The following is a 19883-nucleotide window of genomic DNA, read 5'->3' on the forward strand; positions in this document are numbered from 1 at the left end:
GCTCTTTCTGAAGTCATGAAGAAGAGGCAAGGAGTTGATTGAGCAAGACTAAGACCTTTTTCAGTCAAGCAGTTCTTTTAGAGGGGCGGGAAGAAGGCTTGCCCAAGGACACTAACGTACTACTTTCTTGTGTTAAACAGCAACAAATAGCAGAAGTGGTACTTGGCAAAAGGAGAAAGGGTGCAATGAATGGTATGGCCTGTTGAAGCGGAGAACAAAGGTAAGTAACAAACACCAAAATTACATTCTTCTATCGGAGAATGCTTTATTCATTAGTTAGAGAACTGTCATATTGTTCTAAGATGACCATGTGCATTTTTCGTATAGTTTCATTCATCTTTAAGTGTCATTGTTTTATGCACAAAATCCTTGCTAAATGAAAGTTGTGTCTACCCAGCTGCCTAGGAAAGACATACAGCAAGATCAGAAATTTCCACCAGCTTAAGTTAATGCTGTCTCCTAGTCTCAAGACAGACCAATAGTTATTTGAACATGGCCTGTAAAAACAAATCACAAAAACTTAATTTTTCTGAGTGTCAGATGTGGTTTGTGTTTCCAGCTTTCTTTTTCGTAAGCTTTCTGTGTTTGAGTTTTTGGCTTATTTGAGCTGTTGTACTTGGTGAGCCATTAAATTGGTTTAGGAATGAAGAAAACTGAATTTGAATGACAGCAGAGCTTTTATGAAGCAAGAACTCCCATGCATTTACCAAAAGTATGAGGAAATCACTGATAAGCAAAAGATGGGAATTTATACTTCTTTTATCTGCACAGATCAGATTTAGAAATGAACTGGGGTGTTCCTGAGCACAGCTTCAGACACTGCAACACCTGGTAGACTTCATAAGCTCGAGCAGTGTACATACGGTCTCTGTGCAAGCATGGCAAGTTATGGAGCCCAGGAATGGAGTTCACCATAGTTAATTCATGGCTGCTGGGACTTATGGAAAAATCCAAAGGAGAAATTCTTCTAACATTTCTGGATAGTGTATCTGATTGTGCCTCTGAGGTGGACACCATATGGACATCAGTTTTCCTGGCGTGAAAACTTATTTTGGAGCTAAGATTGGGATCTATGTTAGATTACAGATTAAACTAAACAGCATGAATGCATGTGTCGCTACAAGTTAAAGTGCCTGGAGTAGTGACTGTAAGATTCATAGGACCAGTGAGAGAATGAACATTTTGAAAGTTATGTCTGTGGGTCAGTGGGGTATGCCCCAGAAAAGGAGTTATCTAGTGTTTTATTCACTGTTCCATAGATCAGGCTCTACACTAAAGCATGTAACTGTCATGTAAAGTGTAATGAATAAAACCCAGTAAATATATAGAGTTCAAAATTAAAAGATAAGAAGCAGAATTGTTTAACTTCCAAACTGGAGGACACAGCACTGAAATCCATTTCTCCCCCACATTTATAAGTGATCTGAAAAAGGGGTCGAATCAAGAGGTATTCAAAGTAATGTGGAGATTAGCAGTTAAGATCAATAAATGTGAGGATCAGGAAGTTCTGAAAAAGAACTCTGAGAGTGACTGGGTAATAAAGGTAAAAATGAAATTCAGTAGAATTTTATATTAAAATTAAAGACATGGGAAAACAAAGCTCTGATTTTACCTATACAGTGATGGACTCCTGAACTGATTACTAGCTCTTAAGAACAGGGAGAATATAATATTGAGATTATAAAGATAGCTTTATAAAAATGTCAGCTCTGTGCAGAATGGTAGTTGGAAAAGCAAAAAGAACCTGATAAATTGTTAGAAATGGAATAGAGGACAAAACTGCAAAGCATCAGTAGACCGTGTTATAAATCTACGGTCTTGAATACAGGGTGACTTAGCACAGTAGTACTGGAAAATATTCAGAAAATGATAAAAAGGATGATCAAATGGATAGAATAACTTCCATAAGATGGTAGACTGTTGTGGTTTAACCACAGTGTCCTGGTTTCAGCTGGGATAGAGTTAACTGTCTTTCCAGTAGCTGGCACAGTGCTATGTTTTGAGTTCAGTATGTGAAGAATGTTGATAACACTGATGTTTTCAGTTGTTGCTCAGTAGTGTTTAGACTAGAGTCAAGGATTTTTCAGCTTCTCATGCCCAGCCAGGGCACCTGACCCAAACTGGCCAACAGTGTATTCCATACCATGGGACGTCCCATCTAGTTTAGGAACTGGGAAGGGGGGGGCAGGGATTCGCCGCTCGGGGACTGGCTGGGTGTCGGTCGGCGGGTGGTGAGCAATTGCCCTGCGCATCATTTGTACATTTCAGTCCTTTTATTACTACTGCTGTCATTTTATTAGTGTTATCATTATCATTATTAGTTTCTTCTTTTCTGTTCTATTAAATTGTTCTTATCTCAGCCCACGAGTTTTACTTCTTTTCCTGATTTTCTCCCCCATCCCACTGGAAAAAAATGACCAAAATGGAATATGATAAAAGACTACAGAATCATGAATGGTAATGAGAAGATGAATAGTGATTCATTGTTCATTGTCTTTTTGTAGTTAAAAATGAAACAGACATTAAATGAAAGTAGAAGGTGGCTGATTCAGATGAACAAAACAAGATAACCTTTCACCCAGCTTATAATCACTGTGCTTTGCAGAAACTTTAAGACTATCCATGTCCAATGGGACAAACTAATGGAGGAGAAATCATTTGAAACACTTAAGAATGATTTTAGATTCCATGAAACAAGTGCTTGGAAACTAGGAGAATGTTTGAAGGAAATAGCACAGCACAATCATCTGGTTTTTACATTTTCATATACCTTGTCCAATATAAAGGTATTGTTAGCCTGATTTGGTAGAGCAATACCCATGTCAGCATGGGTTCAAAATCTAAATCTGCAGCAAAATGTTCCTATCAATTACCTCTAGAAATTTGCTTTCTCTCTCCTGTGCCATAAGATCTTTCCCTTGGAAATGGGAAAGAAAGAGTGTAATTTTGAATCCTCATAGACTATCCTGGGAACTGAACTCAGTCTCTTGGAAACGACGTGTAATCCTCAGGGACTTCTATTTTAAATGAAAGTACTCTGCTTTTGTTTCATCAGACACTGTCAGTATGTGAACTTCCAGAGCACACCTAGAAAACACAACACTCACAGCTTTATGTGCCAAGCATTTCTAAATGTTTTCTACCAACCACTGACACCGCTGAGTAACAGCAAACAGCTGACCTTTATGAAACCAGATACAAGGATCTGGATCATCAGACTCTTGTTCTGCTGTTGTAGACCCAGTAAAGGGAAAAAAAAGTGTTCTGGATGAAAATTTGGGACTAGTGTTCCAAATACATGGGAATGGTCCTTGTGTTACAAGGCTGTCTTGGGCCATCTTCTCATTTCTGGGATCTGAATAGCAAGTACAAGTAACTGAGGTGCACATAGTCTTTCAGATTTCCAGTCAAAATTCGACAAGTTTGTAGCCTTTCATTGGTGTGACAAGACTACCCTTTTAGCTGAAGTAGTCTTCTCTTTCCCTGGTGTTTAGTCATCTGATGCATGTGATCTGAACAACCATAACCCCCTCTGCCTTGAATTTTAATTATATTCAATCAAATGCTAGCTTCTGCGTGCATATATCATTTGAAGCAATGAGATTATCATGGGAATTCTGCAGATACATGGATTGTAAATTTAGGGGTAATTATGTTTTTATTATTAGGTTCTGTTCCCGATGCACAGTATTACATTAACAGCATTTCTGTAGAGATTTGAGAAGGGTGCACGTTTTTTCTCTTTAGGTTGACTTCCAGGGGACAGTTTCAGTCCATTTGTAGCTATTGCTTGGTTTTGTGTCATTTTGCAATTTTAGTCCTCCTGAGTACCTAAGAAAATAAATGCAAGAAAGAAATATTTGTGGACGTATACAGTGCAAACCTTGTCCATTGTCCTGTCATATGCATGTTTTATTTCTTTAGGGTCATACATAGAGTTATAGCTACTATTGCCAGAGAAACAGATAAATATTGCGATGATGGCAATAGAGAAAGTTGATGATATGTCATTTACTAAGTGGATACACCTATTTAAAGGATATTAATATTTTCATAGAAGATCTTGCGTGGTATTAATCAAACAAAATGCTCTTTTCTCTGCCTAGTGCACACTGAAATGAAATAGCTACATCATAGACTCTCTATATCTCACTGGTATGCGGCACATTCAGAGTTGTTTAAAGCCTCCTTTTCCTGGGAGACTATCTATTGTTCAGGAAAATCACATGTAATTGTTAAAAAAATGCTAAAAGTTTATTGAGCATAAAATAATAATAATAAAATCAATACTATAAAAATGTTCTGAGATAGTAGAGAGACATTAGCCTTAACAGCCGTAGAAAATGTTGTTATAGAATCAGCTAGAACACTTAAACGTTATGGACTATTGTTCTATTTCCTTGCTTAATAAGGCTTTACTTCAGTGGCATATGAGTATGATTTAATTTTCAGACACATCTTTCTGTTGTGAGACAAAATTCACTGTACCACTGGTCAATAAGCAAATGCAAAGTTCAAAAGACACCAGGGAAATGAGTTAACAAGTTAAAAATAGAGGAATCAAGGGTCATGATTATCCACTTTTACAGGACTTTTATGCCAGTGTCCCCCTTTGTGTACCAAAGTGAGCTGAGTCTAATGCATGGTAATTATGACAAAAATATAACCAAGGCAACCCCTTTATAAAATTAAACATTGATCCATGCATACAGTCTATTAATTTTAATCAGAAATAAAACATTTTTTTTCAGTTATGAATTCTCTTGATTTTTACATATCATTTGGTGGTCAATTTCTTATGAAGACAGTGAACATAGCTCTCTGACATATTAAATGGGCATCCACCAGCAATCCCTTTATTTTAGCTAGCACTTTCTATTGAATCTCACATTTTTTAGCATAAATGTTCATTGGAGGAGAAAATGGTGTCTCACTTCCTCTCTAGAAAAACGTCCAGGTTGCTGACTGGGACATGCATCTTGTCAGCAAGAGAAGTAGGTTCAGCTTCTCAGCAGATAATGTTGAGAATTGAACCCAACCACTTTACATTCCAAGTGACTGTTATTTGTTTGGCATAGGGATAAAAGCACCAAAACATCCTATATTTTTATAAAGGGCATGCTTATATTTTCATAGCATTAGAAATCAACTAAATTATACCAGGAGATAATCTTTTAAAATATCAAGCTCTCCATGCAAAAAAAACCTTCCACCAATTACAATAACCAACCAGCATCACCTCTCTTCTTGCCCCAAAATCATGCAAACAGTCAATACTGATATGCTGGTTTTGTCTGGCATCTTTAGATGCCAGATATCTTTGGATATCTTTAGATAATTTTTTCCATAATAGCTGGCATGGGGCCCTGTTTTGCATTTGTGCTGAAAACAGTGTTGATAACACAGAGCTGGTTTTGTTCCTGCCGAGCAGTGCTTACCCAGAGCCAAGGGCTTTGCTGCTCCTCACCCCACCCCACCAGCGAGGAGGCTGGGGGGGCACAAGGAGTTGGGAGGGGACACAGCCGGGACAGCTGACCCCAACTGACCCAAGGGATATTCCAGACCATAGGATGTCATATCTAGTATATAAAGCTGGGGGAAGAAGAAGGAAGGGGGGGACATTCAGAGTGATGGCGTTTGTCTTCCCAAGTCACCGTTACACGTGCTGGAGCCCTGCTGTCCTGGAGATGGCTGAACACCTGCCTGCCCATGGGAAGAGGTGAATGAATTCCTTGTTTTGCTTAGCATGTGTGTGCAGCTTTTTTCTTTACCTATTAAACTGTCTTTATCTCAGCCCATGGGTTTTCCCACTTTTATTCTTCTGATTCCCCCATCTCACCAAGGGGGAGTGAGTGAGCGGCTGTGTGGGGCTGAGCTGCTGGGTGGGGTTAAACCACAAAAACTGGTCAGCCCCAGGTTTACTGGGGTTGTGTTAGTAGAAAGGTCTCAACTAACATGCCCAGTCCACCCTTGTTTAATTACTGGGGTCACTTGCAAGTTTCCTTGACTTCACCGTGACTTAAAAATTATTTTTGATATCTGCCTGATCAGCAGAAAAGCTCAGTTGGAGAATAGGAAAGGATTTTCTTCAGTGATTTCTCCTCTTCCTGAAGGTATATTGAAGATCAAGCAGGTTCTTCAGATATGAATGTTATATTAGTGACCCATAGCACTAGTAAATTCAGTAGGTACAGAAAAGTTCATGGTTAATGAACTGTGACTATTTACAGAGGAGACATGTAGCGACAACATGGACCCCAAACATGGCCCACCTAAACCAATTCTGAGATGTGGTTTGGTCATTCAAACACTCCAGGAATACCCATATACTCATAAAGCTATCAAAGCTATAGAAACTCAGAGCAATCAGACTATTTCCCTGAGCAAACACTAGCTGTATAGCTGAGAGTTGCATGATCAATGAGTGGTGTGGCACCAAACAAAGCATCCATGATGGCTGTATAACTTGTCTTTATTCAATTATCACTTTGCTTGTAACATTTGTTACCTGTAAATTATTTGGGCAGAGAAAGGAAAAAGTAGTCAGCAGCACAAAGGAAATACTACCTCTCTTTTTCTTTCCTGTTTTCAGCTCTCTACTCTTATCTTTTCTCATTTTTCCTCCACTTCTTTCATGCTGATAAGTCAGTGCAAGACCTTCCTTTCTGAATAAAGGGTCTGAGTGTCAAAAGCAAATGTTAAGTGTTTGGCAAGATAGCACCAAATGACCAACTTCTGCAAGAAGAATGGAGGGGCACACAGATGGAAGAAGCTGAACAGATGCTATCAAAGTTGTAACGGAAAAAGCCATTTCACGTAACTTTAGATGTTTACTTTGTGGACATCTGTACCTGAGATAGTCTTTTTAAGCTCTTTTTATATTTATTGAAAAAACTGGGTTGATCTGATCTCTAATAGTCACTCACTTTCTAATACTTCAATTCAGAAGTGATAGTCCTCCATGGACCAGGAAAGGAGCTTTGAGGAACTAGCTCATAGATGTCTCCCAACAGCCAGATGGATCCCAACAAAACTGTGTTATCCTTGTGGCTTTTCCAAACCCCAAACAAAAAGCTCTCAACACCTCTGGAATGCCATGGTGCAGCATGTACAGTGGCCAGAAAAAAACTGTAACTCAGATGAGTCCAATTTTACAATGAGTACCACTACTGTTATTATTCGTGCATTAGAAAAAATCCCAAGATCACTCTTCTAATTTTTTCAGGCCAGTACAGAGCCCCTTGATGTTTTAGTTCATAATCTTTTTAAGAATCTGCCCCTAGAGTTTGATAGCTCCCTTAATTTTTTATTGGCAGTCAGAATCACAGCATCCATTTATGTTTAATTTGAAATTCTCTTGTTTTAAAATCTATTCTAAAGAAAATAATCAGAGCAATAGCTTCCCTCCTAAAGGGTACACTGTGGTACTTTTCTTTTCTGAATTTTGTTTTGCAATTAATTCTTTCTCTCCTTAGGAAAAAGAAAAGAGTTAGTAATCATGCCAAGCTGGCTGATCACTGCAATTATTTGACAGTGATGTTACTTCTAATTATCTTCCCTTTCATTTGTGAAGTGGGATGGTAGTTGTTTTAATTTCAGTGCACCATTCTCCCTTACCGTTTCTGTACTGCCATTTGTTCAGCTACATTTGGAGGGAAAAAAACCTTTGTTAAAATCTGATAAACAAATAAGCACACTATGGGGCACATATCTGTAAAGAATAATCCTTCCTTCACTGTGCAAGCAACTCCAGGGTATGGTGGACTTTGCCTTATGTTACCTTATGTGTCTGTTTCTTTTCAGACTCACACATAACTTTACTTCACAAAGATATTAATCCAAGAGATTAGTGCGTGTTTCTTGCGGTGCACATGCAGAATGAAATCTTGGCCCTTACCTTTGCAAAATGAAGCCAATGGCAGTTCTCCATTAGTCTGCATAAGGCCATGATGGTACTTTGGATATTTGCAATCTGGCCTCCAGATTTGCCCTTGCTGAGGGCAAACAGTGCATCTTAATTTATATACAGCAGTTTTTCCTTTTAAAAGCAGCTGCCACTTGTGCTCTTTCACGTAACCAAGGGAATTGCCCTCAGTCCTGACAAAAGGGGTAGCCACTGGTTCCCATGCAGAACTGCTCCCACTGCAGCAGACTTGCCACTGCTGTGACCGATGCAGTAACCTCGTGGGTGGCAGTGAACAACATGCCCCAAAGTGAGACAAGGGGAGTCAAAAGAATCTCAGTAGACATAATAAAGGGGGGTGAAAGATGATGTTTAGTGCTTACATTGTTGAAATTAGCTGAGGTAGAGACAGTCCTTGATAAGAAGAGCTGGTCCCAAGAACCAGCCAATGAGGTAAAGACAGTCCTTGCTAAGAAGCAGGAGCAGGCCCCAAGAGCCAGCTAAGACTGGTCTTGCGGCTTGGGTGAATACCAAGAAATCACTGAGCCTGCGCAAGGAAAAAGGTTGCTAGCGGTGACGAAGAGGAGTCATCTATCTTCATCTCTGCGACCACCAGACGACCACCATAAAGAGGCCCTGCGCAGGCACAGTTGGGAGGGGACTATGGAAATGACCTCTCGGAGCAAATTTTAATATGAAGCGGGGATAGGTCATGCATATGTATAGGTGTATTGTGAATATGTAATACCTGACTGTATAAACTTGAGGCGAACTGCCGAGTCGGGCCCGCACGACTTTGGTGGGACTACCCCCCGTGCCGCCCAGCGCTGAATGAACATACCTACTTTACAATCTCACTGATTGTGGAGTCTGTTTTCCGCACGTCAAAAGAGCAGCAGCTTTCTCAAGGATACATTGAAGGGATTCTTCCAGGAACTAGAAACACCAAGTACCAAGAAAGTATCCATGTAATCTGCTCCTGGCTGCATGCTGATTAATGTGTAGCACAGTCCTATAGGGGTGTAAGCATGCTCTGCACACTGTTTTTGTTTGTCACCTGTACATCTTTAATCTCATGTTGGGCATGATGACTTAAAATATTGGCTGATTTAAAATTCCCCAGCACTTTTTGGAAACCAAATATTTGTGCCATTACAGTATTTGAGGTAGAGAGGTTGGTTTTCTTCCTTCATTTTTCATTTCTTCCTTTTCATTTTTTCTCTTCTGCATTATTAGCATAGTGATTTCTTCATCAAGGTTTACTGCCTTCATGTTAATGGGCTCTCTAAAATAACAGTCGTTCTTCATCATCATTGGACAGTTTTAAATGTAAGATATTATGAAGGTAATCTTCAATTTCTGAGGCTCTTGATGTGCTTACTTCTTTTTAATACCTCTGCTCATGCTTAGGATGTTCTTAGCATTTAAAACAAGAAGTCACTCCAGGTCTGGGATTGAAGGTGAAACTCTAATACTTTTCAAAATCTAAAATATAATTTTCTCTTGGACTGCAGACTATATTAAGAATACAACATTTTTAAATCTCTAATTTTTGAGTAGAGTTTTAAAAAAAAAAACAACACCACTTGTCCAACAGACTAGAAATATATATCCAGAGAACACCCAGCATGGAAGTCTTTTCATTTGGACTAGATTTCTTCATATGACCACATTTTCATATGTACAGGGCTCTGATCAGAGTCTAAATGTGCCTTAGGAAAAAAAACAAGATTGTGTCTTGGACTGCAAGTGGCACCTCAAAGCAGGCTCAATAAATATATTTTTAAACAGTATTTCTCTACAGACCCTGACCTTAATTTTAAGGGAATCCAGTGCTTTACCATACTGTGAATATTTTCTACAGTAATACATATTACATCTACTCTTTCATTTTCTTCTTTCAAAGGGAACACAGTTATAAACCAATGACAAGAAATTTTATTGAGGCATTCTGAACTCTTTCACTTCAGCCCATGACATCTTAACCACTAAGATTCATGAGAAGAAAAACTACCCAGGTAGTGCTTTTTTAACCATAACTTAAGGGCCTTAAATTAAGTGTGGAAAAATTCATGTTAAAATTAAAAATTGTGTGAAGTTGTACATGTAATATATAATGTAACAGAAGAATTTAGGATACTGAGATAAAATACTTAAGAGCAATAGGTAAAGTTGATGAAGTGCATGGTCCCTCTTTTCTTTGGATATGGTACAAGCTGAACAATGCTGCAAATGTGCTTAAAAGTGGATACTTATGTTATTATCTTGTTGAATAAATACTTCATATTTCCTGGGACTGTTTCCACTCTTGAGATTTAGTTCAGTGTGTAGATTGGGTACTCAAAAGAATACCTGTGGGCAGAAAGGCAAGTTATGTTATTTAGTACTCGTTTCCACATTTCTGATAACTACACTCTTCAATGCAAAGGACAAGGACACTATGGCTGATATTCTGTGTATGGGCAAACACTTAAAAGTAAATAAAGTCTCCACTGATGACAGATAGCACCTTTTCTGACTATGATAGATAGCCATTCAGTGAATTTTCTATATATCCACTGCAGAAATTCTATTTCGTCAGCCTGATAAGGAAAAGTGATAGCAGATAGAAATCTGTGTCAACATAAAGTAAATTAAAAACAGGGGTCTTTCATCTGATAGCATCTTTTTATATAATGTTATTTCTTTAGCTAATGTTCTGTGTTTTACTTCAAAAGGTTATAGAAAAAGTGTGGCTGATGGATTATAAAGGAAATAGGCAAAGCTGCACAGAAAGGCATAACATCATGTGTAACAAAATGCAGTTGTTCTAGTATGTATCATAAAACACTTTATAAAAACCATACATTCCCTCTCGCTCTAGAAAAATCTAGATATTAAGGAGACAAAATACATTCAGGTTTATGAGGATTGACATTGTCTATTTCCTGTGAAGTATAATGGCCAAATGACAATAATGTTTGCATACTTCATGCTCTTCAAACTTTCTTTCATGCTTGTTTTAGATGTGATTCGATTTACTCCATGTATTTTAATATTCAAGGAACCCAGGAAAGCAAAATGGAAAGTTTTAAACAGTGAGTAGAAAATTCCATGTACAATTCCTATAAACAGTGGTGGGATATGTTTATGTAATTCTCCACGGTTTGTATTGAAAATTCACTCAAAAACTCTAACAATGGAGCTTTAGTAGAATACTGATTCATTCCAAAAGATTTTCAGGGACATCTGGTATTTCACACACACACAAAAAAAAAAAAAAAAAAAAAGTGACAATTGGGCTATTGAATATTTCAAAGGAGACAGAAACATACTGATTTGTCACAAATAGTAATGCCCATCACTGTTTATCACCAATTGCTTTAGAAAGATGTTTAAAGAGAGCAATATACATAATACACATTCTATTTGTAAAATCAAATGCTCTATGGTAATCACCATTGTCTTTAACCTTGAATCAACTGACAAAATATGATTATAAATATATGTTCTCTCTGAGAATAGGAGAGGCAACATAAATAAACAGCACACAAGAATACATTAGAATTACTTTTAAAAATAGATTCCATTATAATAATTTGGTGATCAACAGCTAGTTCAGCCATCATTTGTACACTTTTATTTTTTACTGAATGAAACCATTCACAAATAGCCAGACTGCACACTTACTTGTAAAACCTAGTACCTATAATTTATAAAATAAGTATTAATGAAAGGATGGGAATTCAACAATTTAACTTACTGCATCATGCTGTGTATTTTTTTGCACAGCAGGTTGTATTAAAGGCCATTGATGTGTCATCTCTTTATTGTGCATTTAGTGATTTTGAAAAATACGAGATTGATAATTCTGAAAAAGTCTTTCTTTTACCTAGTGTTAAGATTGTTCCCACAATACTTTGTTCATGTGATTTCCATTTTTTCCTGATAGTTCTAGCTGTGACATGATATTTCCATTCAACTCTTGACCCAAAAAAAAGCCCTAAAACTTGAAAAATAATGTAAGCTTTAAATTGTTAATTCAGGAAAGTACTCAAGCACATATTTAAGCATAATTATGTATTTGATTCCTACTGACATTACTACATTTAGCTGAATATGAGTAGTTTCCTGCACTTCTAATGAATTTTTGCTAGCCAAGTTTCTGGTCCACAGTCTACAGAATTCAAAGAGAACTTCTGTGCAAAGCAGAGGTAGAATGGTTCATGGCCAAAGTTATCAAAGTACCGTTATAGAAATGTGCTATTGAACAAAAGGGGTGCTGTAGATATTGGATCCACCAAATGACTGACAAAAAAAAAAAAAAAGCTATAGAATATAATAGAATACCATATCAATGCCAGTAAAGTTTCTAAAGAAAAGTTATCATACACTATTCATTTATTTGGTGGGTTTTATAATGGTAATTTTTTAGGAGACAAGTAAGATCCAATCTTAAAAAGAAACAGCCAGAAATACAAATTACTAAGATATGAATAGGCATACCCTGTTTGCAAAATCGCAAAGACAAGGAATAAAACAAGTGAAAAACAGAGCTGAGGTTTTGATTATTTATGAAAGTAGGCAACAAAAAAATCCAGTCTTTTTTATTTTTTATTCAGAACAAAACCCAGAAATACAAGACAAAATCTAACAATAAAATTGCATGCACAGGAGTTTGGTGGGATAGGAGTATTCAGAGCAGAACTTTTCAGCACATTTGAATGCCTGTCATGTCTTAGAAATTCAAAATGTTTCTTGTATCTAATTATACTAAAAAATTACCCTTATAAAAATCCTTTAGAATGATATAAAAATTATAACCATTATACAAATTTTTATTTGATTTGAACTCGGATAGATGAGAACAATATTATGTACTGGACTTTGTATGGAATAACAGCCAATTACCATCAATAGAATGAAATGAGATGATTATAAATGCTTATAGTAAGGATATTATAAATTTATTTGCCTATATTCTGAAAGCTGTCTGATACTGAAAGTGATATAAATGAAGTAGAGAATCTGCCTGCACAGAATTTTCCGTACAGAAGGATTCAACCTTGATAAATTATCCTGTATGCACACAAAATAGTTAGTTTGAATTGAAGCATAGGATATGAAAAATATATCTATTTTGCTGACATAGTGACAATGTCATTTTTCCCTGGACACCAAAGTGGCTTCTCACTGGTGCAATTTTAAAGTATAAATTCCATTAAATTGATCATGCACTGAAGAAATCAGATAAAGTGATTGAGTTAAGTGTTTTAGAAACCAAAATTTTCTTGCTGTTTTCAATGAAAATTGCAGGATATAGAAATATCTGTGGGCACCGCTCGTTATTAGTATATAGAAGAGCATTATTATAATGGTCCTTTTTATATTGCAAAGTTTTTCGTGCAGATGTGTATTGGGTTTGCATGGCAAGGTTTTGGTAGCAGGGGTGACTACAGGGGTGGCTTCTGTGAGAAGCTGCTGGAAGCTTCCCCCATGTCCGACAGAGCCAATGCCAGCCGGCTCCAAGACAGACCTGCCGCTAGCCAAGGCCGAGCCCATCAGCAGCAGTGGTAGTGCCTCTGGGAGAACAGATTTAAGAAGAGAAAAAAATTGCAGCAGGCACAGAAATGACAGCTGGAGAGAGGAGTGAGAACATGGGAGAGCACCAGCCCTGCAGACGCCCAGGTCAGTGCAGGAGGGGAGGAGGTGCTCCAGGTGCCGGAGCAGAGATTCCCCTGCAGCCCGTGGGGAAGACCATGGTGAGGCAGGCTGTCCCCCTGCAGCCCAGGGAGGTCCACGGGGGAGCAGATCTCCACCTGCAGCCCGGGGAAGACCCCACGCCGGAGCAGGGGGATGCCCAAAGGAGGCTGTGACGCCGTGGGAAGCCCATGCTGGAGCAGGCTCCTGGCAGGACCTGTGGCCCCGTGGAGAGAGGAGCCCACACTGGAGCAGGTTTGCAGCAGCACTTGTGACCCCATAGGGGACCCACGCTGGAGCAGTCTGTGCCTGAAGGACTGCAGCCCATGGAAGGGACCCACGCTGGAGCAGTTTGTGAAGAACTGCAGCCCAGGGGAAGGACTCACGTTGGAGAAGTTTGTGGAGGACTGTGTCCCATGGGAGGGACCTCATGCTGGAGCAGGGGGAGAGTGTGAGTAATCCTGCCCCCAAGGAGGAAGGAGCAGCAGAGACAACATGTGATGAACTGACCCCAAACCCCATTCCTCATCCTCCTGCACTGCTGGGGGGGAGAAGGTAGAGAATTCAGGAGTGAATCTGTGCCCAGGAAGAAGGGAAGGGTGGGGGGAATATGTTTTAAGATTTGTGTTTATTTGTCATTAGCCTACTCTGATTTGATTGATAATAAATTACTTATTTTCCCTACATTGTCTGTTTTATCAGTGATAGTAATTGGTGAGTGATCTCTCCCTGTCCTTATCTTGACCCATGTGCCTCTTGTTATATTTTCTCTCCCCTGACCAGTTGCAGAGGGGAGTGATAGAGTGGCTTTGGTGGGTATCTGGCATCCAGCCATGGTCAACCCACCACAAGATGAAAATGGTGTTTCATGAAGGTTTTCATTTCTCTTCCATGTTGACCAGATGTTCTTCCCCTCCACAGTGTTAGTAACTGTGATGATGTCACTTATCAGAGATTTTACAGAAAAATCTCATCAGAGATGTTACAGAAATTTATATAGATAGTTTTACCTAGAATTTACCCCCAAATCCTTTTCACAGTTTTCAGCAATACTTAAGAATTTAATATGAAATTCCAGATGTCTGTAGAGATTCAGAAATTTATTATGTAGTTTATAGGATATTTTATGTTTTCTGTAAGAGTTTACTCATATAAATTTATTCCTTGTAATTATGTTTCTCCCATTTGTATTTTTAATAATGTCTTAACATTCACAGCTTTACAACTCTGAGCTATAAGATGACAGAAGGAAAATGTAGGAAGGCATATATTAATAAACATAGTTAGCTGAAAAACGTGTAGCAGTTGCGAAATCTTGGTTGCTGGAATGTGCCATGGTGTATCTGACTTGACTTTGTGATCTAGCTAGTTGTGCCACATTATTTTACAAAATACACATAGCCCAGTGCAAGCACTGTGTAAATCTGCAGCTTGAATCCTTCTGTCAGGTACTGTTAGTATTTCTTTAGAAGCCCACATGAATGGACTAGTATAGCACTTGTAGTTACTTCAGTTGGTTGATGAATAGCAGTTCCTGTATCATCTTAATATTAGTTGTTATAACATAAATATAGCAAGACTTGTAAAGCAAACATTTGTGAACCTGGAGTTCTTTTTTCCAAATAAATCAATAGAAACAGGTTTGAAGCTTCTGTTACTAGACCATTCCTACATGCACCCCTAACACTCCCCATCTGAAAAGCTAAAAATCTGAAGTCTGCAGGACAGGGTGAAGAGAAGGGTTTTGATCCATTCAGCACTTCCACCCAGCAATTAAGCTGTTTTCCCTTTTGCTTTGTGGGTTGGTGTTTGGGGTGTTTTGTTGTTTTTGTTGTTGTTGGGGTTTTTTTTTCAGTAATCCAAAGCCTGCTAAAATATTTAACTCTCTTTAAAAAGAATAGAGAATGGAGCTTACAAGTTAATTGCTAAATAATGTAGACTGGGAAAGGGCTGACCTTTCTCACTCTTCCTGTCGTTCTGTCTGGAAAGCTTTTCTGCTCTACTACTTTTCCTACTTGTGGATGTTTGGCTGCAGGCAGGCAGGTGTAGCAGAGCTGAGAAAAGCACAAGAAAAATGGTAATTTGAGACTTTGCAACCACTATTTGGGGCAAAAATCCAAATAGCTTCAATCAATACCCTTTACTGTTACATTGTAGAAAATTTGCTGCTGTGTTTTTTTACCTTTCTATATTAAGGATGATACTGATTGCTACAAAGGTACCAACAAAGAGATATTGATCAGGGCATTCTGGAGACAAAGATAAAATTGCCTTGTGGTTGCAATAAGTCTTGTTCTTAGCAGGAAAGAAGAAACAAAACGTACGTGATACAGCAAAAAGCATTTCAGATATGATTTTGCCATGTTAATTGACATTCATTCCTTGTCATTTTCAGGAAAACTTACGTCTTTTGGTTGGCTGAGGTTCAAGCTTACAATGTCACCGCAGAGAGCTGAAGAAAGACTTAGACCCTGTCATTTCATTACCAGAGAAAGCTCGGATTCTCCTCCTTCTTTTTTATTTCTCGGGTGACCGAAGCGTTAGGCAGTAACATCACTTGCCCAGGACTGTGTCCTTTGCGAGCCAAACCCTCAAGTGTCTGAGCAGCGGTGCTTCGTCAGGTGGTTTGCAAGCACTGACAACGCAGGCAAGGGGGAGAAGCAGCGTAAAGTCTGTACGGATTAGAAAGGCAAATGAGACGGAATACAGGGGGGAGTAAATGTGATTAATACCTCTAACTGACTTAACTTTTGTCTCCTTGCTGAAATCCCCTCTCCTTTTGGTGGAAACAGAATCCCACCATAAGGAAACATGGAGATTATATATGTATTTAACATTTCATTCTTTCTTTATACTGAAGTGTTTTCCTCACATGCACTGAAATAAGGATGTCTCCACTCCCTTTCTACACGTTTGCCAAGTCCAATATTTTGTGGAGCTTTAAGGTGATAAGTATATTTTCTGAATAAAAAGTGATCCCCTACATAATACTTCCCCTCAAAGAGAGTGGGACCACAAACACACAAAATTAAGAACAATTAAATGGTAACCAGTTGCACTAACTGTCAGCTGGACAAATTTTTATGTTATCCATCCTGACAGATTCCCCAGCACTGAAGAAGGGCTTTCCCCCATCTTGCTTTTCAGAGTATTTCATGGCTAGTTAGCTGGACTACAGGAAGAGTGGAAAGGATGTCCCTGCAAGATGGCTTTTTGTGGAAGGGAAAGCAAGCACGGCCCCTGACAGACTGGAATTAGGAATGCAAATGTGTACTCACAGCTTGGCAAAATGCTCAAAAAATTGGGTTTTTAATACCTTTTTTTTTTTTAAATTCACCATCTGGTCTTCTCTTTTAGAAAATGCTGGTATGCTGCTATGGTACTTAATGGCACCTGTAGTACACCTGGTAAGTATACTAATACACATTTCATTGAATACTGACCTAAAACATTTCAGGAGAAAAAAAAAAAAAAAAAGAAAAAAAAAAAAGAAAGAAAACCAAACACGCGTGCACACACACCCAACTGTATTTTTGCAAGTCTTTTCTGACTGCCACAAACACTGCATTACACATGGGAGTTGGAGGAGGAAGGGACACTAAAAAGAGGAACATGAACAAATGACCAGAAAAAAGGAGTTTGTATGTAAATTTCAGTGCCCTTGGACACTCACTTAATTTCTCACTCTCTTCCATTCTCTGAAAAGGGTATGAAGCAGTTAGAATTAATTTTATGCGACACTGAAAAAAATATCAAGTACTTCCATAATTCAGACTAAAAATCTACTACATGTTGTATGTCCTTTTATACAAAAAAATATGATTGGTTTTTTTCCCCAGAAATGTTCTGCTCATTTGCTCTGCTTTTCTACAGGCAGAAGTCTTTTGCACCTTAATTCAGGAAGCACAGAAAAGCAAATGTCATAGAACTGAGGACCTAGTGTATTTCTGAGACGACAGGGACACTAAAGTAAAAATAGAATTGATGCTTGAGAATTTAAATAATTTTACTTGTATACCTGATGGGAGCTGCCACAAAGGCAACCTGGTAAACCGACTACAAAGAAGAATATATCCTTAGCTGGAGTCCCAAGACATCTCTGATAAGCTCACCCAAAATCTTTATGATGGGGAGTAGCTGGCAGGACAAAGAAACTGTGATAACAAACTGACCTTCCAGGAAAACAGGAGTCTGCAACAACTATTGTGGGAACATACGTCCTACACCGACTTACTTATCTACACTAAAATGGTACAAAAAGTAACTCCCTACCTACTCAAAGAGAGCTTCTCTGCACATTTTTCTGGTGCTTGGCCTGCACAAGATCTCCTGGACAGCCCAGACCATTGCTGGGGACGCCTGCCTGACTCCGCACTCCATGACACAGATCATCTTTGAAGTGAGAGTTTTTCCTTCATCAGTTGGAGCAGCTTGGTGACTGTTGTAACAGTAACACCTTGTATAATATATTTATAGGCGCATACACACAGGTAAAGGTTCGTAAGTATATATTTGCTTCAGTAGTTGGAATTCAGTAATAACTTATAACATACATGTATTTGCTTTACTCTTGTAATATGTGTATGCTTGCTCTCCTAGTGGTAATTTTGTAGTGACTTGTACATATATACTATATATTTTGTTTTATTAATAGTAGCTTTGTAGTGATTTGTAATAACGAAATTCTCAGAAACCCAGACCTCTGTATCCTTGTGTATTGTGGAACCCTGAAAACCCCATGGTCCCAATCTTTGCACACCTGCCAGTCAGGGAACCCTCATAGGTTGTCACCATGACCACTACAACACCACAGCAAAATGAAATGTTAGATGACTACAACAGCTAATGGAGAAAAGCGTCTCAGCGTAATGGCAGAATGCTTAACATGCTTGATAAGGTCAATTTCCACATATTTGATAAGGTCATTCTCTGCTGTCCACTTCTAGATAGGGATTTTTTTTGTTGTTATTTACCATTTCACATTTCATGAAACTAATACCTACCAAGGAGAAAACAACAGGATATTTCTTTATTACATTTGTGATAAACAAAGAAAATCTTATTATTTACAATCATAATTTTTTTTTTTTTTTGGAATATCAACAATCTTACGTAAGGAAGTTATACATTAATCTCTTAGTAATATTTTATGGACTGTCAGTGAGACAGAGCCATTGCCTCTAAGCTAAATTTTTCCATATTATTCAAAATTTTAATTTTAGTTCATGATTAAGATTCTGTCATGATGTTTAATAGAATTAGGTTTTCTCCAATAAAAGATAGGGGAAACAGTGCTCCTCAGCTCTTAAGTTTCTGCCATACAGTGCTGAAGTCAGGAGGAGTTACATCACTCACCTGAGGTCCACGGAGGATCATTAACCCAGATAGATCTAAGTGCCCAAAATATATCTCAGTAGGCATCAAACTGTTTTGAAAACAGAGCCCTCATTCTGATACGGACCTGAATCTGACTTATCTATCTTTGAATCGGTACTTCTTTGGAATAAATTGGAAAAGTGATAAGAGGAGGAATAGCTTTCATAGATCTCCACAGACTAAGAAATATATTGTGCTACAGTAAACATTCCAAACATATATTAAGACCAATAAATAAAGATAACAGCACAGATGAGAACATTGATATATTCATAAATTTTGATCTGGTTTCACTTTGTCTATGACCTCATTTAATCTCTGCATGTTTTTAAGGTTGTCATAACAATCTTTTCTAATAATTTTTTATTATTAAATGATGCTTCATAGGACAGTTCTATAATCCTGTCAATAGCCATTTCACCATACGCTTTAATAAATGAGACTTATTAGTCAACTGTATCTACCTCCTGGTAAGATAAATATTCTAAAAGTTGGATAAACATGACAAATAAAAATCCTCTATTAGAAATGTGCCTCCCTATTTACAATGATAAATGACTGGCTCTGCCATTCATACTGCAGGACATATTTGCCACTTGCTCTGCCCCAGCCCACCATATATATCCTCTTTGAGTGCACACTTGGCCCTCTAAAGCCAGACAGTGTATGTGAAGAAAAAAACACCCCTTATTCTTTCAAGTCACTTTGCATACTGTCATATTTCTGCATCATATTCTGCTTCATCACTGCAAGTAAAATAACCAGATTAGATTATATGCAATGATAAAAATGTAAATAAACTACTTTAAAAATGGTAGCTATTATCCCATATCCATAGCAAGTCAATGGAACCGCTCATGATCTAACATGGACTTAAGCATTATGTGAAATTATGATTTATGTTGATAATATCTACTGTGCAATT

The 19883-nt window shown here is 38.1% G+C and overlaps 1 long non-coding RNA gene across 1 annotated transcript; it reads left to right on the top strand.

The window, feature by feature from the left end:
* The first annotated feature begins 26 nt into the window (after positions 1-26).
* Positions 27-19251, top strand: LOC138689618 (uncharacterized). The gene is made up of 5 exons (XR_011328539.1): positions 27-220; positions 9810-9921; positions 10909-10980; positions 15978-16989; positions 17456-19251. It is a non-coding gene; the product is annotated as an uncharacterized lncRNA (long non-coding RNA).
* Positions 19252-19883: the final 632 nt, after the last annotated feature.

This window comes from Haliaeetus albicilla, chromosome 17 (assembly GCF_947461875.1).
Source record: "Haliaeetus albicilla chromosome 17, bHalAlb1.1, whole genome shotgun sequence".
NCBI classification, from domain to species: Eukaryota; Metazoa; Chordata; class Aves; order Accipitriformes; family Accipitridae; genus Haliaeetus; species Haliaeetus albicilla.